The following is a 25,639-nucleotide window of genomic DNA, read 5'->3' as shown; positions in this document are numbered from 1 at the left end:
TCTTCTTGGCACCTCTGGGTCACTTGTGTGGCCCCCAGGACTCAAGGGACCAATTTGAAATAGTATACTTGGAGTTCCCATCGTGGCTCAGTGGTTAACAAATCTGACTAGGAACCACGAGGTTGCGGGTTCAATCCCTGGCCTTGCTCAGTGGGTTAAGGATCTGGCGTTGCTGTGGCTGTGGTGTAGGCCAGCAGCTACTGTTCCAATTAGACCCCTAACTTGGGAACCTCCATATGCCACGGGAGCAGCCCTAGAAAAGGCAAAAAAAAAGAAAAGAAAAGAAAATGCTACATTCTGCCATATGTTTCATCAGGGTTAGTCATGTCAGTCCTTGATAACTGAAAAATGAAAAGCCAGTTTTTAATATCATTAGTTTTCAGCTTTGGAGGTTTTAATTTTGGTTTTTCTCTTGATCAGTTGGTCAATTGTAGTTTGTCTTTCCTCGTAGGAAGAAGATGGGGTTATATTTTCTGGGCTTCTACATATCTGATAAATGTCTTTTTGTTACTATTATACAAAAACAATAATTTGGCTGGGTATAAAAATTCATGTTCACCAACTTTCAACCTCAGAAATCTCTAGATGTCACTCCATTGGCTTCTTGCATTTAGCATGACAAATTAATTTTTAATTTTTTCTAGTTAATTCTTTTTAGCCCAGCTTTTGATAGAATTCTTTTCTTTATCCTTATAATTAAAAAATACACCTATAAGTCTAAATATGGTTTTTTATTCATGACTTCGTTTGTAATATATTATCTCCATTCAATATTTGTCTTTTCTCAGGTTCAAGAAATTTCTTGTAACACCATGTTCATTTATTTCTTCAGTTTAAAAATTATAGCCTTTCATTCAAGGATTTTTAGCTCTGAAAGACTGTGAATAAAAGTTAAACCTATCAATTTTCTCATAATTTTCATCTTTGTGTAATTTCCACCTAAGTTCTAGAGAATGTATCAATTGTGTCCTCCACATTATTCACCCAATTTTCTGTAGTTTTAAGCCTACTCTTTACTTCTTCGAGTGTGTATTGTAATGTTGCTATTGCATTTTTTTCTCACAATCATCCTTAGCTCACTTGTATTTGCTTTTATCTTGTTATAATTTCTTGTTATCTCAGTCTGTCCATCCTTGCTTCCTTCTTTCCTTGTCTCCCTCCCTTCCTTCTTCTCATGATTTTTTTGGTTCCTATTACATAGCCCTGTCTTTAAGCATATTCTTGGCAGTAAAATTCATTAAATTTCTCTTACTACCCACAGGTAAATATTCTATTATCTTTATTTATTCATACATCAAAGCAAACTGTGGAATAAGTTGGGAGAAAAAGAAAGAAGCAAAGGGATGGGGCTTCAGTAAACAGAATTAGGTAAACAGAAGAGAGAAATATGATATAGCCACAAGGAAGTGTTTAGTGCAGTACTTAATACATAGAAGATGCTAAAAACAGTGGTTAATAATTTTCTTGCTTTTTCATATACAGTCTTATTTGGCAACTTAAGACATCATCATTCCTGATTTATAAATGCAGTTTAAGGAGGTTAATAGATTTTCTCCTGTTTATGATGCTTGTTGATGTCAGGGTTAAGTTTCCTACCTTTCAGTAATGTTAAGAGAACCTCTGAGACCTACAAATCGTCTGCAGATGATGTAGTTTAAAGTCCTCATTTTTCAGATAAAGAAACAAGCCTAGAGAGGAAGAGGATTGTTATGGTTTTCTAACAAATTACTAGTAGTGTCCAGACTGGACTCACTGCCCCATAAATCAGTTTTTCTTTCCTATTTGCCAAAATCTCACAGAAAATAATCACATACTATTTGGCTTTATTATTCTTTCCACAGACTCCATCCCCTATGCTGGGCTGATGCAGTTTCTATCTTCACTGTGTCCCTTCCTTTGAGGAACCAGTGCTTTTCTATTTTGTGTATTTCTGGTGACACTATGAGGCAAAGTATCTGTCCACCTGGCTGCATGCATAGCATATGTAAGATATAATAATTTTTTTTCTCTTTGTTTGCAATGATATACGTTAATGGGGAAAACTGAATCTGTACTATTATTAATTATGATAATTCTGTTTATAAAGTAAAGAAGTGAAGTGTGTCTCTACTAGACAGTGTCAGATGAGCAGAACTGTGAGATGCAAAACAGCAAGAAGGGCATCTGGCTCTTTATCTGTCTTTCTCCACTCCTAAATAGTTCCTATTGACATCAGAAAAGGTGAGGGCAACAGCAAATGTATTGTAGGATATAATAAAGTGGTAAGGTTGTGGCTGGGAGCTATGAGAATTCTAATAAAAATGTCTTTTCTTCTCTAAAGTTCTTCCTTACCCTACTATGTTAAATACGAGCACCCACTTTTTGTGTGGATAGTGTCCACATTTACGTCCTTTGTGTCCCTGAGGCCTTAAGTACATGATCAAGCTACAACGTAAAGATGAATATGTACTTTAGAGTGAGAAGAAGAAAGAGGAATCAAATTCAGAACTTTACGCTCCATATAGACTTGGAAAATATAATGGTTTAATCCCAACAAATAAAGCCCAATTCTACATGTGAAATAAACTCCAGCACTCAAGCCAACTTTTGTGGAGCCACAGCAGTCTGGGAAGCAATTTGAAAAAATGGTCACTGATGCAGAAAACAAACTTATGGTTACCAAAGAAAAAAATAGAATATATACTATACAGTGGATAGTATATATGCACTGCATATAAAATAAACAAGGATTTATTCTATAGCACAAGGAACTATATTCAACATCTTATAATAACCTACAATGGAAAAGAATCTGAAAAAAATATCACTTTGGTATACACATGAAACTAATGCAATATTGTAAATCAATTATAGTTCGATTGAAAAAAAGAAAAAAAGTCACTGACAGGACAGATTCCACATGCTATTTGGTGAAACTCTTATGGGGCTCAGATTGGAACTCAGGAATCCCGATGTGGGGTCTGTTGTCAAAACCTTCTGGAGAAAGTCACCTTGCAGGGAGAGCTGGGTGGCACAAGAATCACTTCCTCAGGGACAGCGTGCTCGCATGGCATGCCCTTTTGTGAGTGAAAATTATGCTTTTGGAACTGCAATGGAAGTTTAGTCACTTGGACCCCTGGGGGCAAGGGCTACAAGTATGTATGGGCTCCTGCGACATTATTCTTCGATCACCTCTGGCAGTGATGGCATGGAGGAGGTGGAGGGGGAAATTACTGGCTTTATCATGCATCACACCATTTCCCCCTGCTGGGAACTGGGCTGCCTCAGAGGGCAAGAAGATCCAAATAGACCTTCATCCCTGACTCATAGCACGCCTGGCCCTTGCTATGATGGCTTAATTTGCCTGCTGAAGTGTTGGTGCCCTACCCACTCTGTGACTATAAGTCTGAAGCCCCTGAAAAGGCCACTCTATTAGGGCAGTAAAAATACTCTGTATGGAACTGCAGTGGTGGATACATATTATTATACATTTGTCCAAACCCACAAAAGTATAAAACCAAAGATGAACACTAAGGTAAACTATGGACTTTGGGAGACAATGATGTGTCCTTGTAGGTTCATCAGTTAGAAAAGATGTTCCATTCTAGTGAGGTATGCTGATCATGTGGGAGGAGGTTCTGCATGTGTGGGGGCAGGGAGGGTGGGAAATCTTTGTACCTTTCCCTCAATTTTGCAGTTAACCTAAACTACTCTAAAAAAATAGACTTAAAAATGAGTCCACTCTCCCTTGCTAAGAAATCCAAGGTGGCTACTTCTCCCTGGCTACACTCTTCTCAGGTATTTGCCAAAGTAAAAGAAGCATCAGGTGTTATGCGCTGAGTTGTGTCTCCTGACCTCAAATTCATATGTTGAAGATGAATCCCCAAGACTTCAGAATGTGACTGGATTTGGAGATAAGGTCTTCAAAGAGGTGATTGAGTTAAAATGAGGTCATTAAAGTGGGTCCTAATCCAGTAGTGCTGAGGTCCTTATCAGAAAGAGAAATGAAGGAGTTCCCATTGTGGCTTCAGTGGTATAGGAACCCAACAGGTATCCATGAGGATGTGTGTTCAATCTGTGGCCTCACTAAGTGGGTTAAGGATCCAGCATTACTGTGGCTGTGGTCAACAGCTGCAGCACTGATTTTGACCCCTAGCCTTGGAACTTCCGAATGCGGAAGGTGTGGCCCTGGGGAAAAAATAAAAGGGAAATTAACATGCAGGCATATGCACCTGCACAGAGGAAAGAGTATGTGAAGTCACGGGGAGAAGATGGCCATCTCATCTCGAAGCCAAGGAGAGTTGCCTCAGAAGACCACTCTGTGGATGCCCTGATTTTGGACTTTCAGCCTCCATAACCCTGAGGCAATATATTTCTTTTTTTCTTTATTTTTTTTCTTTTTTGTCTTTTCCAGGGCCGTACCCGTGGTATACGGAGGTTCCCAGGCTAGGGGTCCATTCAGAGCTGTTGCTGCCAGCCTACGCCAGAGACACAGCAATGAGGATCCGAGCCGCGTCTGCGACCTACACCACAGCTCATGGCAATGCCAGATCCTTAACCCACTGAGCGAGGCCAGGGATCGAACCTGCAACCTCATGGTTCCTAGTCGGATTTGTTAACCACTGAGCCACGACGGGAACTCCGGCAATACATTTCTACCGTTTCAAGCCTCCCTGTCTGTAGTACTTTGTTATGGAAGCCTTGGCAGACTGAAACATAACATTACCCATCTCATCCCATCCATGCTCACCTGGCTGTTGGGGCAGGAGGGCCACTCCCAGGTGCAACCTGAAGGGCGGACACTGACAGCGCTGGCTGTCAGGATGGCAGCTCCTCATTTGGGGCCTATAACATTTGCAAGCACCAAGCGACAAAGTTATTATTTTTTTCCACATTAGGAACATCAAGCTGATCAAAGAAACAAACACTTTTAATGAAACATATGTGGGACACTTAGGAGGAGAAGATTTACAGTGTGTCCGCTGTGAAACCAGAAGGCTTATGGAAAGTGTGAAGTAGGAGGAGAAAGATAACAGGCTAGGATGCCAGAGGAGACACGGCCTACATATTAAACAGAAGGGGAAATGATTCCCGTCCATAAAATCACAATTCATTTCCGTATCTGACATAAATCACGAATGCACACATAGGACATTTTCATCTCACTGCATTCAGCCTTTTCCACACCCATTGCCAGCATGTACACTTTGATCTTGGGGAAGGAAATTAAACTCAGACATGGAGATATAAAATCATCAGAGTTGCTTCAAAACCCACACTCTTAAAACCCCATGTCCCCCATCAGAGATGAATCTTGAGAGCTAAGAATCCTATGAGTATATTTGACAACTTTGAAAAAGTAGACAGTGTCTTAACTCTTTGGCAACTTTAAAAAAAATTATAGTTGATTTACAATGTTCCTTCAATTTCTGTTGTGCAGCAAAGTGACCCAGTCACACATATACGTACATTCCTTTTTTTTTTTTTTCATACTATCTTCTATCATGTTCCAACCCACGAGATCGGGCGTAGTTCCCTGTGCTGTACAGTAGTTCTCTTTAGCAACTTTGGATCTAAAATAAAATCCTGGCAAAAGATGGCTAGGCACCATGTGAAAAGATGATGAAGAACTCCTCTTTGGAATGCTTGGGCCACCCACCTTGCACTTGGGATGATCATCTAGTTCAAAGAACCTAAAAGCTGGTTTTCAATATTTTGACTGAATATTAAATAAATAGTAATTCTATTTCTATAGAAGCCTGCAAAATATGTGTGTGTTTGTCAGTGTGGATAAACGTGCATTTGCTATTGTATATAAATATGACCAATGCACAAATCCCCTCACAAGACTTGTAACATTTGTACGAGTCTCTCGGCATGCCTTAATGTGAGTTTGGGCATATCCGCACATATGTTGTGTGTATTCTCAAACATTTAGATATTCCTTTTCTGTCGTCTGGCTTAGTCCAGGTTGTCCAGGAAGGATGGAGCCAGGAAGTGGAGTGCAGCTCTGATACACCTCTGGCTGGGCTTTCCACACTCACCTTCTCTCTTTGCTTTCTCTTGGGTGGGTCCCCAGAAGAGGGGGCTCTGATCTTATCCACAAGAGACTTTTCTTTTCCTTCTTCTAAAAAGATGAGTGTCACCAAGGTGTAGGGTCTGAATGTGGAGCCAGAGATGCGGGAAGTGTTTGTGTGTGTGTGTGTGTGTGTGTGTGTGCGCGCGCGCGCGCGCACACACACACACACACACACATGCGCATGTTGGATTTAGGGCGATCCCTCTTTGTGGGTGCACATGAGGAGAACCTGGAAGAAGGGGTTGGTTCTGTCTTCCCAGCCTCAGGCTTGGAGGGTGGAGTAGGCAAGGGGGATGATGTGTCTGAGCTTTAGAGCCCTGCCTGGCCAACCGTCCTCCAAAGGGACAGCCCCAGAGACTGTGCCACTCTGTCCAACCTAGCCAAGTCAGCTCTTCTTTCTTCACACTTTCATTTTTTGCCTAAAACTAAGTCAGTTTTCCCCAACTTGTGGTCCACACATGTCTGAGGATCATAGAGACACTTAAAAATGTGTGCAGGTGTGAAGTCATAAATCTTCAACAGAAAAATACAATTTTGACTTGGACATAAGTTTGAATTTATCAAACATATGTAGATGTCCTTAGGGATTAATAAAATAAAATCGATTGTAAAGCATTGCTAAATTCAGGGTAAAATTTTTGATCATTAGTTTCTCAATCTACAGGTACTAAGACATGACTGCTATCATCTGGAATCTGAAATTGTGTTTTTTTTTAACTTCTGAAGAGTTCTCTCTGCGGAAGGGATTGTTTGGATCCTTTATGTGCCCCTACTTCACTGTGCTTGTAAAATCTTGGTTTTGTGATTATAACCTGAACTCAAGTAGCTTCTGGGTTACTGTTTAGTGAGATCATGCCAACCTCAAAGACAAGATGTACCAGACAAGGACGGAGATGGTTTATTCAGACTATTGCCATAGAGAGAAGTTTATTAATAAGGAATGTCTCAGGGGAAAAAAAGGGAGGTTGCCTGGGGTTTTATAGAGGCCAGTAAACAGCGAGTCATCTATGAATCTTTTGGGAGACATTCAGAAGGATAGAGACATGTCTTATCTCAACTGTGGAAGAGAAAAGGGGTTTGTTGCAATTAGCTGTTTCCAGAAACCCAAAAGCGTAGGGGAGTTTCACAACCATTGCTGTTTTCCAAGAGCACAGGACGCAGGTCAAGTTCCACATGGGTCCTAACATATGAAGTTGAATTGACTCAGCCACTTCGGAGAATTTATCTTTCATCTATTTGCTGGGTCTGAATTTTACAGTCATAAAGCTTGGGTGTGCAAAGATTAACCTTTTTCTGGAACTGAACTGATTTAAGATCTCACTCCCCCCCTTCTCACTGATGTTGGGTCATAAAGGCCAATTACTGCCATGTCAACTTAGTCACTTTAGGATATTAGTCACCTGGGTATTTAAATTTTTCAGTTCAGAGCTAGAGCACCCCTTCTTTCTCTGTTCTCCCTCAGTCTTGATCAAAGCCCCAGGGTTTTGATATTGTTCTGGCATCAGCGGGAGACATTTGGTCCCTCCTTTCTGCATTCACAGCTGAAGGACCTTCAGGGTCCCTCCCTCTCTGTCCATGGAGAGTCCTTCTGTGTCCTTGTCCCCATGCATATAAAGTCTCTGTAGGGCCACCATCCTTCTCTCAACATTTCTATGCTCTTTTTGGGAACACCCAGAGAGAATCCAGATTTTGTAGAAAGAGATTTAATTTAATTTTTGGAGCTACCTTTAAGAAACAGAATGTAAAGTTTTGATTTGGTTGGGTTGAGTGTATTACGGAGTATGTTTCCTGGCTGGAAAGAACTTCCATTATGAGTAGGCATCAACAGCAGCTGAATGATTTACTTACAATTTCACTATTCTCATGACTAGAAAAACTTTCCATAGGCTAGGACCTGACACCATATATTTAAAGCCTTTTCCCTCCACTGTCCATGTCATTCTAGTTTTTCATGCTGTAGGATATATTCATATCAGGTAGCATCTTCTGGCTCTGCAACCTGGGGCCATGACTCTGGGTGGATGGCACAGTTGGTGCTGGGAAGACTTTTGGTTTCCATTTGTATACTTGGATGGCTAGCAAACAACTGTACACAGAAATGACTGGGAACCACATGTCTAACTAAACTCAAACATAGATGTATTGGCAACTCAACGTCCTCTGAGCTGCAGCTCAAATATGCTGATGGCTACCCCAGCATCGTCTGACATGGGAGGAGGTTGGAATACATAGAAACATGGTCTGAATGCATTGGTGTTAAAGAGTTTTACTGTTGCACATGTTACAAAATATGGAACTAGGCAAATGCATCCTCCCTGGGGCTTTGTAAGGGGGCAGGCAAATGAGGGCCCTGAAGCTTAAACATCCTAAGCTTCATGAGAAATCCTTTTCTACAGAAACAAGAAGCTTCAGATGCCCTTCCTGCCTCACCAATTCCATGGAAGACTCAAAACTAGTGTATACCTTCTCTGAAGACACATCCTACTACCATATCTAGGTGACTGTTACAAAGCCATGGTGGAGCAAGGGTCTTCACGAGACTGTGGAAGGATTACCTAAGCATCAGCATCTGTTTGGAAGATTCCCTCCCTAAACCTATTTGGGGTTCTAGAATTTAGGGTTTTTAGAATTTCTTCTCCACCCCAGGACTTGTCCCAGAGGCAAGAGCCATATCATCTAAATCTACCAGCATATAAACTCTTCTGGGGTCTTCTTTTGCTTCCTCTTTTTTCTCCTGGCTGTTCAACATCAATTTCTTTTTCTTTTTTTTTTTTGGTCTTTTTGCTATTTCTTGGGCCGCTCCCTCGGCATATGGAGATTCCCAGGCTAGGGGTCCAATCGGAGCTGTAGCCACCGGCCTACGCCAGAGCCACAGCAACGTGGGAGCCGAGTTGCATCTGCAACCTACACCACAGCTCACGGCAACGCCGGATCGTCAACCCACTGAGCAAGGGCAGGGACCGAACCCGCAACCTCATGCTTCCTAGTCGGATTCGTTAACCACTGCACCACAACGGGAACTCCCAATTTCTTTTTGAATCAGAAAACTATTGTCACATCATGAAACATTCTCTCCTCATGTCTGTTTAAGGGTATCTCCTCACTTTGAGCTCCTCAGACTGTTAGCCTTTTGAAGGTGAAAGCTCTTTTTCTTTTTCAGGAAGTCTTGCTCTTACAAGGAAGAGACTCAATTTTCAAGACTTTAGTCTCCTTTTTAAAATTCAAAGGAAAAAAAAAGGAGTTCCTGTCGTGGCGCAGTGGAAATGAATATGACTAGGAACCATGAGGTTGTGGGTTCCATCCCTGGCCTTGCTCAGTGGGTTAAGGATCCGGTGTTGCCGTGAGCTGTGGTGTAGGTCGCAGATGGGGCTTGAATCTGGTGTTACTGTGGCTCTGGTGTAGGCTGGTGGCAACAGCTCCGATTTGACCCCTAGCCTGAGAACCTCCATGTTCCATGGGTGCAGTCCTAAAAAGACAAAAAATAAATAAATAAATAAATAAATAAATAAATAAATAAATAAATAAAAGAAAAGAAAAGAAAAAGAAAAAGAAATTTAAAAGGAGCGACACCTTTATTTTGGGCTGATTCATTAAATGCCACTGATTCAATGAGTGGAGGACTATGGGGCAATGAGAGAATTATGGGGAAAAAAAACCCTCAGGTATTAACTTCATATTTTATCCTGCCACATCTGTTTTGGAGCTTAAGAATTTCCAATTCTCTGTTGATAATTCTCTTAAGAAAATCTGCTAAATGGAATGATCAGTACTTATCAGGTTATGGCATTGATGACTAATGTTCAAAATACTATATATGCTATTTTTTTCTATTTATTCGGTTATTAAAGAATGATTTAATGATCACATGCTACACTGAAGCTACCTATATTGCTGTTCTACTGAGAATGCAGGTGTGAAATAACAGGTATGATTTTGACCCCTTGTTTAGCTTACCATCTGACTGGTGAACATACAGCAAATAAAATTACCTAATTTGTAAGATATTTAATTATAGCATATGCTACAATGAGAAATACAAGGTGCCACAAAGGAGAGTAGCAGAGAGATTTAATTTACATAACTTCAAAAATGTAGTTTGAGAATGGCAGTGCCTGGTACTTGATTTTTGTGAAATAATTATTTGGGTGTTTTTTTTGTTTTTTGTTTTTTTGTATTTTGCCTTTTGTCTTTTTAGGGCTGCATGCATGGCATGTGGAGTTTCCCAGCTCTACAGATCTGAGCTGTAGCTGCTGGCCTACACCACAGCCACAGCAACTCAGGATCTGAGCCACATCTGTGACCTATATCACAGTTTGCAGCAACTTGTGATCCTTAACCCACTGAGCGAGGCCAGGGATTGAACCTGCATCCTCATGGATACTAGTCAGTTTTGTTAACCACTGAGCCATGGCAGGAACTCCCAGGAATAATTATTTTTTGAATGTCTATTTGGATAAGTGAATGATGGAAAGAAATGGGGTCCTTTATTCTTTCCTTCATGCCAATCCAGAGACAAGTTTTCTTGAGCTTTCTCCTTAAAAGACAAGTTTGGTTTTCTTCTTCTTCTTCTTCTTCTTCTTAATCTAAAGACCTAGTTGATCTGGAGCACAGGTAGGTCCAATTTTGAGAGGGAGAGAATGTCAAAGTTAATACCAAGATGGATCTTTAGCTTCCTGGCCAGCTTTGTAAGTGGTATTTTGATTTCCAATAAGCTCAACTTATCCTAGGAAAGTGGAACCACAAAGAAGTAAGGACTCTGTTTTTCAACTGTCCAAGGTTCTTTCTTTTCTCCCCGACATAGAGCCTCAGTTGGTCCACTGCTGTCCCATGGTTGGACACTACTATCAGTTCATGAATCACTTTCAAGCATCTTTTTCTGCCATGTATTCAGATGCTATGACCTTCAGATGGCCCTTTGATGAGCTGTTGATTTAAACAAATGTACAACATGAAGGTTGTGAATTAAGTTTCATTTGGAACAAAATGAGGACTATAGCCCGGGAGGCAGCATTTCACATAGTTCTGAAAATATACTCCAAAGAGGTTGAAGGGGAGGGATGGGGAAGATGTCAGTATATATGTGATTTTGGTTAAGGGGAGAGGTACATACAACCAAGCACACATTTTTATAGAAGGTTGCTGAGAGTCCTGTGAAGGTTATTGCTAGTCATGGGGAGCAGATGTCACCATGAAGGGTTTAAGTGCTTTTCTGGATATGAGGAGATACAAAAATTGGTCTCATAAAATCTCCTCTGAAAATATCTAACTATCTGAAGACCTGTTCTGCCAGTTTTCCCAAAGCACTGAGTGCCTCCTCTTGATCTTCACCCTGAACACTTTCAGGGGGTGTTGAGGGTCAGCAGCTGCAGTGGCTCATGGTTAAATCCTGGCAGAGGCAGATGGCAAGTGCCAGGCTCCAGTTCACAGAATTTATGTAGTTAGTAAGAAAGACTACCCCATAAATAATCAAAATAGGATATGAAAAATATGTCATAGGTCAAAATGCTATAAAAAAATAGGAGAGTAAGTTCCAGAGTAAGAGTGTTAGTAATAAGGTTATATAGCTGTGGCATTAATACAGTGGCCACTAGCTCAGTGTGGTGATTTAAAGCAAAAAAACTGGGAGTTCCCTTTGTGGCTCAGCAGGTTACAAACCCTCTAGTATCCAAGAGGATGTGGGTTCCATCCCTGGCCTCCCTCAGTGGGTTGGTGCAAGCTGTGGTGTAGGTTGTGGATGTGGCTTAGATCTGGTGTTGCTGTGGGTGTGGTGTAGGCTGGCAGCTGTAGCTCTGATTTGATCCCCAGCCTGGGAACATCCATATGCCTCATGTGCAGCCCTAAAAAAGGAAAAAAGGAGAAGAAAAAAGAAAGTAAACAATCAGTGAGTTCTCAGGTGGCCCAATGGGTTAAGGATCAGGTATTGTCACTGCTGTGGCTCCAGTTACTGCTTTGTCATGGGTTCCACCCTTGGCCCAGGAACTTCCCCATGCTGCAGGCGTGGCCAAAAAATTTAAACAATTAAAATGAAATAAAACTAGAAATTCAGTTCCTCAGTCATACTAGTCAAACTTAAGTTCTCCACAGATACCTGTGGCTATTGGCTTCCATACTGAATAGTACTAATGTGCAGCATTTCCATCATCACAAAAGTTTATATTGCTACAGTGAAGGTTTAGAGCTACTATGACAATGATGTTGTTAAGTCCAAGGGGGCAAGACGAGCTCCTGAGATGACAGAACAAACAGCATCTGATTCTGAAGAGGAAGCACTGAAAGTCTGTACATCAGTCAGTAGATAAAAACCACGCTGGTTAATTAATTAATTACTCTGTAAATTTGGAACGGAGGTCCTGTGGGGTTGGAAGCCAGAGTCCTGAGGAAGGGCTGCTCAGCTGGTCCTGGTACCTCTGAACTGGGAGGAGGGGCTCCACAGGGCTGGGCCCGGACCTCTAAGTTGCTGGCTTTTTCTGTTGTTGCCTCTGAAAGGACACATAAGGCTGGTTCTGGGGGTTTTGAAAAACTGACAACTAGAATTATTGCAGGCACTGGAATAAACTGCCCTTGTGGGGGTGGAAAGTGTGACTGAGGTCATGTTCACAGAAATAGGAAAAAAACAGGAAGAAAACAGGAGGCAAACACAAAGCAGCAAATCCCTTTGCCCTTTTTAACCTTCCAACCTTCTTCTAGCATCCCTTTGGCAAAGCCTAGCAGGGAGTCTGCTGGCAAAGGAGAATTGTTTTGCAGAGTCTGAGTCCCAACATCCTGAAGCCTGAGAATCTGAGGCCAGGGGAGGGCGTGATAGATAATGAAGAATTGGACTGGCCTTTGTCCCTGGCTCTTGGGAGGAAGACTCTAAATCCTTGGAATTTCCCAAGTAATAGGAGTGTCTTTGTTATTCAAAAGCCCCTTGGGTCACACCTGGATTTATGCTATGATTCAGATGGGGACTGCTCACCCAAAAGACCAGCCTGGTCACTAGAGGGTTGGGGCTTTGAGTCAGCGACCTCCAGCCTCTGGAGAGGGGGTGAAGACTTTGACTGAAGGCTGAATGATTTAACCAACAAAGTCTATATCATGAAACCTCAATACAAGCTGGATCCCAGAGCTCTGAGGAACTTTCTGGTTGTGAACTTATCAATGTGCAGGGAGAGGGATGGGTCCAGATTCCACAGGGGAAGGGTCACAAAAGCACTGTGTCCGGGACCAACTCAGCCCCATCCCGTGTATCTCTTCATTTGGCAGGTCTTCATCTGTTGCTTTATAATAAAATCATAATTGTAAGTATAGTGCTTTCCTGAGTTCTGTGAGTCACTCTAGCCAATTATTAAACCTAAGGGGGTCCGTGGGATACCTTGAACGTGTAGCCAGTCACTGAGAAGTGTAAATGGCCTGGGCATCCTCAAACTGGTGACTGGCATCTGAAGTGAAGACAGTCTTGGGGACTGTGACCTTAAACCTGGGGAATCTGAATTGATTTGCATTGCAGCACAGTCATGGAATATTTTCTATCCAAGTTTGATTAAATCTGCTGAGGGTGGGGGCTGACTGTATTGTGGGTGTGGGGGGAGGCAGGAGATGGATTTGAAATTCTGAGGCAATTGTTTAATAAATTAGCCTAGTCTGGAAAAACTACTGATTCCTATGAAGTGGTGGTATTCTGACTATTTATTCTTGTGTAACAAAAGTATCCCAAACTTAGGCTCATAGATTTGTGAGTCAGAAACTCAGGGAGGTCTCTTCTCTGCTCCATGATATCTGGGGTCACAGCTGGGGTGAAAGTACAAAGCCAAAAAGCACAGTTTACTTGCATGCTAAAATGGAAAGCGCATCTTTTTGGATTTTTTTTTTTTTTTTTGGTCTTTTTAGGGCTGCGCCCGAGGCACATGGAAGTTCCCAGGTAGGGGTCAAATCAGAGCTGCAGTTGTCGGCCTACGTCACAGCTCACAGCAATGCCAGATCCTTAATCCACTGAGAGAGGCCAGGTATCGAATGCACCTCTTTGTGAATACTAGTCAGCTTTGTTACCATGGAGCCATGACAGGAACTCCCAGATTTTTTAATTATAAAATTCTGGGTAAATTCTTCCAAGTTGAGCTTTTCTCCTTTTCTGGCTGCCCCTCATTGGCTGGTGCTCTTCCCATGAGTTAGCATGGCCCTGGGCAACCCAGGGCTGAGTTGTGGTGCCAGCCAGCTGTGCTAGGGGTCCATAATCATGAAGCTGATCTCTTGGCATCTATGCTACTGATTATAGTTTCATTAACCCCCCATTTATAAAAGCACATCTCTATAAGCTATGCCCAAGATACAGAAACAGTGCACTTGAGAATGTATGTCACAGTTATGGAGGAATTTAGAGCCAGACCGCCTGAGTTTATAGTCCAGCTTTCCCACTTAATAAATTTGCATGCTTGGAAAAGATCTATAACCTCCTGGTGCCGCAGTTTCTTGAACTGTAACGTGGGGTCATGATTTCAGTTTTCATATGACTTTGTCACTACCTGGTATGAATTTGGTCATCTCTGTTTTGTTTTGTAGACTGGAAGGCGTATGAGCTCCCTTCCAGTTTTGCATTTCTAGACGTGACCGTAATTGGCAAATAATGAAAGGAATCATATGTTAGAAGGCATCTGTTATTTTTCACTCTGCCCCAGCCATCCCTGACCACAGCTGTCCCTTGGTGCTGAGTCCTAACTGGCATCAACAAGGGGGTAAGGGCTGTTGGATGTGGCGGCTTATGGTGCAGCAGCATGAGCTCAAGCTCTAGAGTCAGACTGGGATTGAATTCCCAGTTCTACCATCTGTCTGGCTAGTGAGGTAATTTAACCTTTTTAGCCCTCTCTTTCTTCATAGAAAATAACCTTGTGCTATTTGGCCACTGGACTGAGAATGGCTTAAAGAGTGTCCATTTCTTGATTAGAAAGTGGTCATTTATTATCTCAGCACTGCACTTGACAAGCAGCCTCGGGATAGGTGGTTCTGGAATTGGTTCAGTAAAGCTAGTTTGTCGTTTCTTGGCTTTTTCCTCATGGTCACAAGATGATGGCTCTAGAATGATGTCGGCAGACAGGGGGACCATGAAAGGGGGCTTTTCATTGTCTGACTGCTTCTTTGGTAAGGCAGGCAAATCTTTCCAAAAGATTCGAGCAGGAGTTCTCTTGTGGCGCAGGTGGTTAAGGATCCACCATTGTCACTGTAACGGCTTTAGTCCTTGACCCAGGAACTTCCATATGCCATGGGCATGGCCCCAAAATAAAAACAGTGCATTTAAACAACAAAACACAAAAGATTTGAGCAAAAATGTCCTCAGCTTCCATTGGCCAGGGTTGGGTTTCATGTTCATGCCTTAGCTGCAAGGAATGCTGGGAAAGTTGACTCAGGACAGGTTAAGCCTCTAGAGAGGGAAGGTGAGCCCTGCCCACAGGGAAGAGAAGGGAGGGGAGAGGAGGAGGGGCTTTTGAGCCAGCAACCAGTGATGTTTGTGACAAATACCTAGCTCAGGGGAAAATGGAGATCAAATGGATTTATTTATTTACTTAATTTGTGTAAGTTAATATTTAGGCTTATCAAATGCTTATATAGCAGTAACTATGTGCCAGGCACTGTTTAATATCAACCTCTTTTCTCCTCATAACTCCACAAGAGAGATATTATCAAGATCCCCCTCTTACAGATGGGAAAACTGAGGCACTGAGAGATGAACATAACTGGCAAAGGACTCAAAGCTTGGAAGTGGTGGAGGAGGGATTTGAACCTAGTTCCTAAGCCTGTGCTTTCAGCCTCTGCACTGCACTATGTTCCAAAATATGTCTTAAAGCATTACATGCTGTGGGCTGCCTGGGAACACTGTTTTCCTCTTCCTCCTCTCATTCTGCTGTGAGAGTGTATGGATGATGGATGGAAGGGAAAGAGCAAAAGCAGAATATTCCACTTCAAATGCCCTCCTTTCTCTTCCCCTTCCAGTCTCCCATGTTTACTATTCCTCCTCTCGTAGATTCATATCAGTTTCAAAAAAACTTGTGAAATTGATTCCAAAATTCTCTTCTTTCTTTCTTTAAGATTTATTTATATATTTCTTTCTTTCTTTAAGGGTGATTTTTGTTTTCCCTCCTGATTTTTGAAAGCCCAGACCAATGCAGAAGAAATATTTTATGTTTTTAAGGAAGAATAGAAAAGGGTCAATGCAGATGAATGGATTAAGAAGATGTGGTATACATACACAATGGAATACCACTCAGCCATAAAAAAGAACAAAATAATGCCATTTGCAGCAACATGGATGGAGCTAGAGACTCTCATACTAAGTGAAGTAAGTCAGAAAGAGAAAGACAAATACCATATGATATCACTTATATTTGGAATCTAATATATGGCACAAATGAAGCTTTCCACAGAAAAGAAAATCATGGACATGGAGAACAGAACTTGTGGTTGCCAAGGGGGCGGGGGAGGGAGTGGGATGGACTGGGAATTTGGGGTTAATAGATGCAAACTGTTGCCTTGGGAATGGATAAGCAATGAAATCCTGCTGTATAGCACTGGAAACTATACCTGGTCACTTATGATGGAGCATGATAATATGAGAAAAAAAAATGTATACATGTATGTGTAACTGGGTCACCTTGATGTACAGTAGAAAATTGACAGAACACTGTAAACCAGCTATAATGGAAAAAATAAAAATCATTATTAAAAAAAAAAGAAAGAAATGGGTCGATGGATGACCCATGAAGCCTTATGGGGAGTTACTGCTGGATATCCTCTTTTCCTGCAAAGAGCCACTTGGACTGCAGTGAGAACTTCACAGTGGCTTGTCTTACGATAAGATCACTTTAAAATAGAGCATTTTGGGAGTTCCTGTTGTAGTTCAGTGGAAATGAAACTGACTAGTATCTATGAGGATGCGGGTTCAGTCCCTGGCCCCACTGGATGTGGTGTTGCTGTGATCTGTGGTGTAGGTCAGCAGCTACAGCTCTGATTCGACCCCTAGCCAGGGAACCTTCATATACTGAGGGTGCAGCCCTAAAAGGCAAAATGAAATGAAATGAAATAAAATAGAGCATTTTGAGTACACTGTCTGTTACCCAGATTGGGTTGCTACTGGAGAAGGATGGACTTTGTCATGGCTTCTGCTGCCACATCCACACAATGACAGAGAGGCACCCGTGGGGTTATTTTGGAGAAACCCCTTTCTAAAGACTCGGAGGAAGTGAGCCAGGCATTTGTAACACAAACCAGTGACTCAAGAAGGAACAGGAAAGGACAATCACAAGTTTCCTAGCCTGGGACACAGAAAACGTAAAAACAAGGTCACATGTCCCACCATGAAGAAAGGAGTCTCTGAAAAGGGAGGAAAAAACCCAGCCAAATATAACTCCACATAAAGATGATCAGAAAAACATCCTCGCTCGTTTGACAACCAACCAAGAATAACATATGAGTTCATCGAGCTCCAAAAGGGAAGAGAAAAGATAGAGGCATTAGCCAGCTAATTTAAAAATCAAGAAGTGCCTTTCTCATCATCATGCAGAGGAATGTTCGAGAACAGATCCTTATAGAGTAGCACTAACCCCCTGAAGCGGAGTTTCCTGTAGGGACCAAGCAGCTGCATCTTTGATGACTCCTTGGATATTAGCAAAACACTTGCTAAAAATAGATGAACATCAACAAGTCATAAATAAGGGAACAGGAGTGGGAAACTCCATACAAAAGGTGAGTGGGCAAGAACAAAGACATCCTTTTCTGCCAAGGCAATTATCACGTGCAGCAGCGAAGCATGAATCACTGAGTCATTTCGAAGTTCAAGTGCCAAATAAGAAAAAAAGTCCTATGCAGGAAACTGTCACATAGCAGGGCACTGGAGGCAAGCTGCTCCCCTAGTATCTGTTTCTAGCACTCCATTTTATGGAGTGGAAAGTAAGCATGACAGTGACAGAAGCTGTGAGGGTATTATAATGGCCAGGTGGCAAGGAAGTACCCGGGCTGTCAGTCTGGTGTTTTAGCGACATCAGTTCTTCCCCTGTTTAAGCTCTGTTTAAGTTTCCTTTACTGGCAGGGAAGCCATCAGAATCTCTACCTTGATTTCCCTAGGGGAGGTGGGAGACCAGCTTCCCAGGTCTTGTGTGTGAACAAGTTGGAGCATGTCAATTTGGACTGCACTAAATCAGATACACGTGGTTTTCTCAAAATAAGCCAAATGCGTGCTGATCAGTTTCTGCTCTTCCTTTCTGTTCAGTTTCAATCCATTTAAACTCTGAACAGTCTGTACTTATTAAGTACCATGTGTACATAGTGTAGGGCTTGGCTCTACCCATAATACATCAAAGCAAATAAGCGCAGCCCTCCTTCTAGTAAGTCCTGGTTCGAGGAGGCTTTGCCATGAGCAGATGGAAAGCTACTGCAGCTACGCCCACCAGTTTAGGTAATTCTTGCCTAACACAGAAAGCATCTCATCTAGATGTCCCAAAGAAAACTGCTGTCCGACTCCACAAAGACACCATATAATTCCTAAACTGCAACCTAGCAAATAACTCTTAAACAAATCAAAGTATCTGTAGAAACACACAACTCTTTTAAGAAAGTTTATGTAAAAATACATCCTCATGGGAGTTCCTGTTGTGGCTCAGTGGTAACGAACCCAACTAATAACCATGAGGATGTGGGTTTGATCCCTGGCCTGGCTCAGTGGGTTGGGGATCCAGAGTTGCCCTGAGCTGTGGTGTAGGTTGCTGAAGATCCTGAGTTGCTGTGGCTATGGTATAGGTTGGCAGGTGTAACTCTGATTTGACCCCTAACCTGGGAACCTTCATATGCTGCGGGTGTGGCCCAAAAAAAGCAAAAAAAAAAAAAGGCATCCTCATGTCATTTGGTAAGTCCTTAACCTATATATCAGTGACCAAATTACTGAAATAAAATAGTTAAGCCAGGGTAATTTTAGTGAGAGAAAGCGGGATTCCCACAGCCCCTACCCATAGGTTTATTTATTTATTGCTTTGTTCTATGGGGATTTTGCAAGTCCTTGTGATTTATGAATTGCTGCTGGTTCATTCAAGCAGATTCCTTTCTATACATCAGAGCACTTGTGCAAGACCACCTGGGCAACGTGATTCATTCTTCGTTAAACAGAGATTTTGATAAAGAGATTTTTCTATCCTCTTATACTGCAGATGGCAAAACATCCCTTTTACACATTGTTTTCTGAGTTGACACTCAGTCAAATGTGCCTCATTCTGCCCTGATTCCTGCCACCAAGCTCCCAACAGTGGGTCTGGGGCTGGTGTTTGGAAGGAACAGTATGTGTTGAATGAACATGGTGCAAAGGGGCTGAAGAACTTGGAGCCTTTTCTGTTCAAGCTGAGTGATGGCTCATCAGCTACTTATGGTGGGGCAGAGAGCCCAACTGGAGGTAAAGAGAAATGCAAAGTGGTGGCTGTTCATTCTCTAAGTCTTTAAGGATGGGATAAGATGCATTTTTTTTTCTCTGCTTTCAGCAGGGGAACATTCTGGTCCTCTGAACTTGGCAGTGGCTGGTGTGAACCTGGTCTCATTATCATGGTTAGAAGTAGATGTGGTTCCTGGGGGTGGTGCTGAGCTTTATTTGTAGGTACTATTCCCAGGGTTTGCATAGCAGTGTCACAACCTGCTTGTTGAACAGGTATCTGTCTTGGCTGAACATTTTGAGCCATGCTTGGGGTTTGCAGAGGGTTCTATTTAATAGTTGGGGTTTAATGCGTTTCTCTGTGTGTGTGTTGAAATGAACACACAAAACATGGAAGCAAATATTTACCAGTATTTTGGTTCACATTGACCCATCTTTTCCTTCTTTCCTTACCTTCTGCTTTCCAGCCCACAAGACTGGCTCTCAGGTGTGGGTTTTTTCAGGCAGTCATTTCTAGCCTCTAGGGAGTGTGCTGGCCTTTGATCTCTCCATGTTCTGGGACCTTTGCTGCTTTTCCCCTCCAGGAATCCCCATTGAAACATGATGTTATATGTTGGAGAATCTAAGAAACCATCAATCTAAAGACAGTCCATTATGTTGTGTTCTAAGAAAGAAAAAAAAAATACTGTCAAACTATGTCATGTCATAGATTGCAAATGCATCCTGATTTCAGAAACGTTAAAATAGCAACACAAAGTGCATTAAGATTCGAGGAAATACATATTCATTATTTTGGAGGGACCACATAAGGAAATCTGGGGTCTAACAAGCAGAGACTAAACAAATACATACCAAGGAAAGACTCTCCCTCAGCGAAAACTTTCTTTAACGTCTTTTTCCACAAAGTGCTCAACTGGGATTTTAGGACAAAATTTTTCGTGGAGATGTTTTTCAAATGTTATCCACCAAAGTAGTTAGTAAAATGGGGCTGGTGAATATAGTCAAGAAACCATCAGATGTCTGAGTTTTTTCAGCCTAGGAGAAGACAAAAACACAAGTGAAATAGATAACAGCAGCAAGAATAATAACACACCATCAGCCACGGTGACCAGCATTTGTGTACCCTGGGACCTACCTGCTTTCTGAATGCTGCTGTTCACCAACAGTGCAGTGGGGAGGGAGTCCACGTGACTCTTGGAGAATAGCCTTGGAAATAACTTACCATTTAAGGCAAAGTGGGATGGGGGTGGGAAGGGTGGTACTGTACATTTGTACCTTTTATTTGGCCCTCACACATCAATGTTCTTTTAAAAACCTAAGAAATACGTAATAACAACCAGAGAGTGTGTTTAACATCTTATACAATTTCAAGAATAATGACACAGTAATGGCCAACATCACTAATCATCAGGGAAACGCACTCATAACCACAACGGGATATCACCACACACTGTCAGAGTGGCCATCATCAAAACAGAAGATAAATAACACATGTTGGCAAGGATGTGGAGAAAAAGGAACTCTCGTACACTGTTGGTAGGAACGTAAATTGGTACAGCTACTATGGAAAATAGCATAGAGGTTTCTCGAAAAACTAAAGCTAAAACTACCATATGTTCCAGCAATTCCATTCCTGGGTATATATCCAAGAAAAACATTGGGATACATGCATCCCAATGTTCATAGTAGCATTTTACAATTGCCAAGATATGGAAGCATCCCAAGTGTCCACTGACAGGTGAATGGATAAAGAAGATGTAGCATTTATATATATGTGTACTAACACACACATACACATACACACACAGAGGAATACTACTGTGCCATAAAAAAAGATGAAGATGTGCCATTTGCAGGATGGATACACTTAGGAGAATAGGTTTGGAGGGTATTATGCTAAGTGAAATAAGTCAAATAGAAAAAGACAAATACTGCATGGTATCACTTAAATGTGGAACTTTAAAAGTACAACAAACTACTGAATATAAAGAAAAGAAGCAGACTCACTATGTCCCCAAATTTTGTTATTACCCCCTTTTCCCCACCAGCCTGAATTTTGTGGGAGTCACCCTTTGCTTTTCTTTATGTATAGGTATTCCTAAACAATACATTGTTTCATTTGCATGTTTTGGAAACTTAGGTAAATAAAATCATACTGTATGTATTTTTCTAATGCTTGCTTTTTTTTTTTTTTTGTCTTTTTGCTATTTCTTTGGGCCGCTCCCGCAGCATATGGAGGTTCCCAGGCTAGGGGTGGAATCGGAGCTGTAGCCACTGACCTATGCCAGAGCCACAGCAACTCGGGATCCGAGCCGCGTCTGCAACCTACACCACAGCTCAGGCAATGCCGGATCATTAACCCACTGAGCAAGGGCAGGGACCGAACCCGCAACCTCATGGTTCCTAGTCGGATTCGTTAACCACTGCGCCACGACGGGAACTCCCTAATGCTTGCTTTTTTTGGTGCTCAACAATATACATTTTAGATTCAACCATGTTCATATGGAGACTTATTGCATTCCATTGTTTGACTAGGTCATAATTCATTCATGCCTTTGTCTGTTTACGGATGTTTGGGTTGTTTTGCTTTGAAAAACAGCGCTGCTATGAATATTCTGATACATGTTGCCTGGTGAACATGTACACGTTCCTCTTGGCTATGCATCTGTGGGTGAAGTTGTTGGGTTGTAGGGTGTGCCTGTGTGATTCCAAGGGAGAAATATCATGGGGCTTGTGCCCACCAGCAGTGTAGGGCGAGTCCCTCATTCCATATCTTTATTCCACATCTTATTACTTGATATGCTCAGACTTGAAAAATTTTCTCTCACCAGGTGGGAGTGAATGATATTTCATTGTGGTTGTAGTATGCATTTTCCCGATTTTTTTTTTTTTTTGGTATTTTTAGGGCTGCACCCACAGCATTTGGAGGTCTCCAGGCTAGGGATCTAATCGGAGCTGTAGCCACTGACCTACACCACGGCCACAGCAACGCCAGCTCCAAGCTGCGTCTTTGATCTATACCACAGCTCATGGCAAGTCGGGATCCTTAACCCACTGAAGGAGGCCAGGAATCAAACCCGCATCCTCATGGATGCTAGTCAGGTTCCTTTCCACTGAGCCATGATGGGAACTCCACATTTTCCTGATTATTAATGAACATTTCCCCACAGATAATGGGCATTCATCTTGCCTCATCTATTAAATGCCTCTTTATTTCCTTTGACTATGAATTGTTTGTGCCTTCTTGGATTGTTTGTCTTTTTCTTGTTGACATAGAAGTTATTTACTAGATATTAATCCTTTGTTAACTCTAAATATCAGGGATCTCTTCTTCCCATTTGTATCTTGTCTTTTTACCCTCTTTTTAGAGTTTTCTGAAGAATGGGAGTTAATGTGGTGGAACTAATCACTATTTTGTCTTTAGAGTTTGTTCTTTTTTTGTGACTTGTTTAATAATCCTTTCCTCGCCTGAGGCCACAAAAATATTTTTCAGTTTTTTTTCCTAAAAAGTGTGAAATTTTCCCTTCCTATGTCATTGATTGATTGGGAAGAGATTTTAGTGAATGGTATGAGGAGTCAATCTATTTTTTCCTTCTCTTTCGTTTTTCTTATTCCGTATTGCAAACCCATTGGCCCAGCACATTATTGAAAAATCCCTCCTTTTCCACTTATCTGTAATTCACCTCTTCTATATACATGTGGGTCTTCTTGGGTCTCTCTAGTCTCTTCCGTAGGCTATCATTGTCTCGTTTTCTATGGTTTTATCACTATTCTTATCTGGTAGGGCATGATATAATATTCAAATCCAATGGGAAACTGAATTGGTCAAGACTAGGCTGATAGATAAATAGAAGTTTTCCTTTAAATTAAAGAAATCTCAAGAACGTCAGTTTTATCATGTGTTGGCATTGAGTATTGCAAGAAAATGAAAAGATAAAAAAAGTCTTTTCCTTCAATATCCCTCTTTGAGCCAAATGTACATTCTTTTGTAAATATACAACAGAAAGCTATACTATATTTTGCTGAAGATGAGTGGTGATTACCTTTTTTTATCTTTACAGAGGTGTGAAGTTACATTCGGGCTCTCTTCTCACAGGAACCAGAAATCAAGTGGTTGAAATGTAAATTGTTGATAACATACACACTTGCACTTTTATGCACTTCTACCCATAAGGGCATTCCTATACTTCCCCCATCCAGTCACTCAGGTTTTAAAAGAGCCACCTTGGTGAGAAAGTCTTGCTTTTACAAAGGGCTCTAGTTCACCCGAATTGATCTTGCCCTATTTTAATGAAAAAAAAAAAATCAAACAGAATAGATAATAAAGTTTTCCCAAAGATGCCTTCTTTAGAGTTATCTAAAGTTTATCAGCAAAATAACTTTGACTAAGTTAAATGGCGATGTGTCACACACCCAAAACGTGTGAAGCAATTTGAAAAAATATTTTAAATATGCCATGGATTTGTAAATTAATGCAGGGCTCACTGTGCTTGAATTTCCATTTCTAAACTGCTTCATTTGCATGCAAAGAGTGGGCAATTTTTGTGTGTGTGAAAATTTAGCCTTAAGAAATGAAAATCAAAAACTCAGCAACTTGAAAAGAGCTGTTAGGCATAGAAATTGTTTAATCGGTTTCCAGCAGGGCCAATGGTGTTGGCATTTTGAAATACCAGATTGGATTGGCATCCTAGGAAAAAAAATCCTCAGCTCAGAAAAAGTCGCCTAAAAAAGCCACCATCTACAAAGTGGGGAAAGAAGATAGCCGAGATATGACAAATGCCAATGAAACGAATTCTGCGATCGAGAGAGAGCCTGAAGTGTGAAATGAACAAATGTTACATGTGATAAAGTTTCTGTCAGTGCTACCCCAATCATCTATTCTGACAAATACAATGCTTGATCAGAAAAGCAGGTGTTTTTGTCACAGGGATGCCTCCCCATGGATGTTTTAAGAGGACCTAACGCCGTGGGTTCATCTTCAAGTCAATATTCTCACTTTAGAGTGTATCCTAAAGGGACCTAATAATTCCCTCGATAATAAGATTGAGATCCCAACTTAGATTTTCCTCTCAGGGCTTTTAAATGCAAGTTTAAAATAAGATTTCATTTAAACACAGTTCCACATTTTGTGATGCTTTTGTGGCTCAGACCTTAAAAACTAGACCAGGGTACCACATTTTATGAGAGGCCATATTTCTTTATCTACAGTGTCACAAATGAAAGGTCCAAAATGAGAGCTACCTGGATATGATGATGATGACAGTAATAAAAAAAACCTAGTAATAAATACTGGTTTAGTGTTTTGGTTTTGTTTTACATACACACTTATTGGGCACCTGCTTTGTGTTGGGTACTAGCCAAGGTGCTGGGGATGCAAAAATGAGTAAGAAACACACCCTGTGCCCTTAAGAAGCTCAGTCTTTGCAGAGTCTCTCTCTCTCTCTAGTGAGTTTTAAGAGATAAATTGTCTAATCTAATTATCTAGTTTTCTCCCAAAGGACCTGCTGACTACACAAAGTCCAGATAACAAGGAAGGTGATTCTCTCCTTTCATATTTTCTCTTTAATCCAGGCTCGAGGAAGAGTAGCTGGCTCGAGGAATGTGATGCTGTTTTCTTACTGCATTTAATTCGTTGCTTTGCTCACACTGATTCTTCTCCTGACAGGGGAGCAGAGAAAACAGTTCTGGTTTCCCTTCCCAGGTCGGGGGATGGAATTCATGGGTAAGAATAAGAGGATACAATAATGTCTTCATGCTATGATCACTTCTATTTGTGTTGTTACTGAAAAAGAACAAACCTCACGGCCTGACACTTTCCAGACACGAGTCCTAAGTTCTCAACACGATGCTTGGCATGCATCAATGTTTGTTGATTGAACAAATGACAATGCAGGGATGACAGGCATGGAGCCAGAGCATCTCAGAAAAGGTTGCTATGTGATAAAGGACTGTAGTATAGTTTCAAAATAAGAGAATCAAACAGCAAATGTTAATTTAATGCCTACTAGGAATGTATTCAAAACTAATTCTAGAATATGCTTATAGGAAGGTGAAAGAATTGTAGATCTGGGGAGAGAAATATTGCAAAAATGGGTGCTCTGTAGAGATCCTCAGGCATTCCCCTCCCCCGACCTTTTAAAAAAACCTTCCTGAGGGTGATTGGTAGACTGAGAAATATGTGGCGTATAGAACTCCGGCCAAACTTG

This window comes from Phacochoerus africanus, chromosome 2 (assembly GCF_016906955.1).
Source record: "Phacochoerus africanus isolate WHEZ1 chromosome 2, ROS_Pafr_v1, whole genome shotgun sequence".
In the NCBI taxonomy this organism is placed as follows: domain Eukaryota; kingdom Metazoa; phylum Chordata; class Mammalia; order Artiodactyla; family Suidae; genus Phacochoerus; species Phacochoerus africanus.
The sequence above is the reverse complement of the archived record's forward strand: the minus strand, read 5'-3'. Positions refer to the sequence as shown.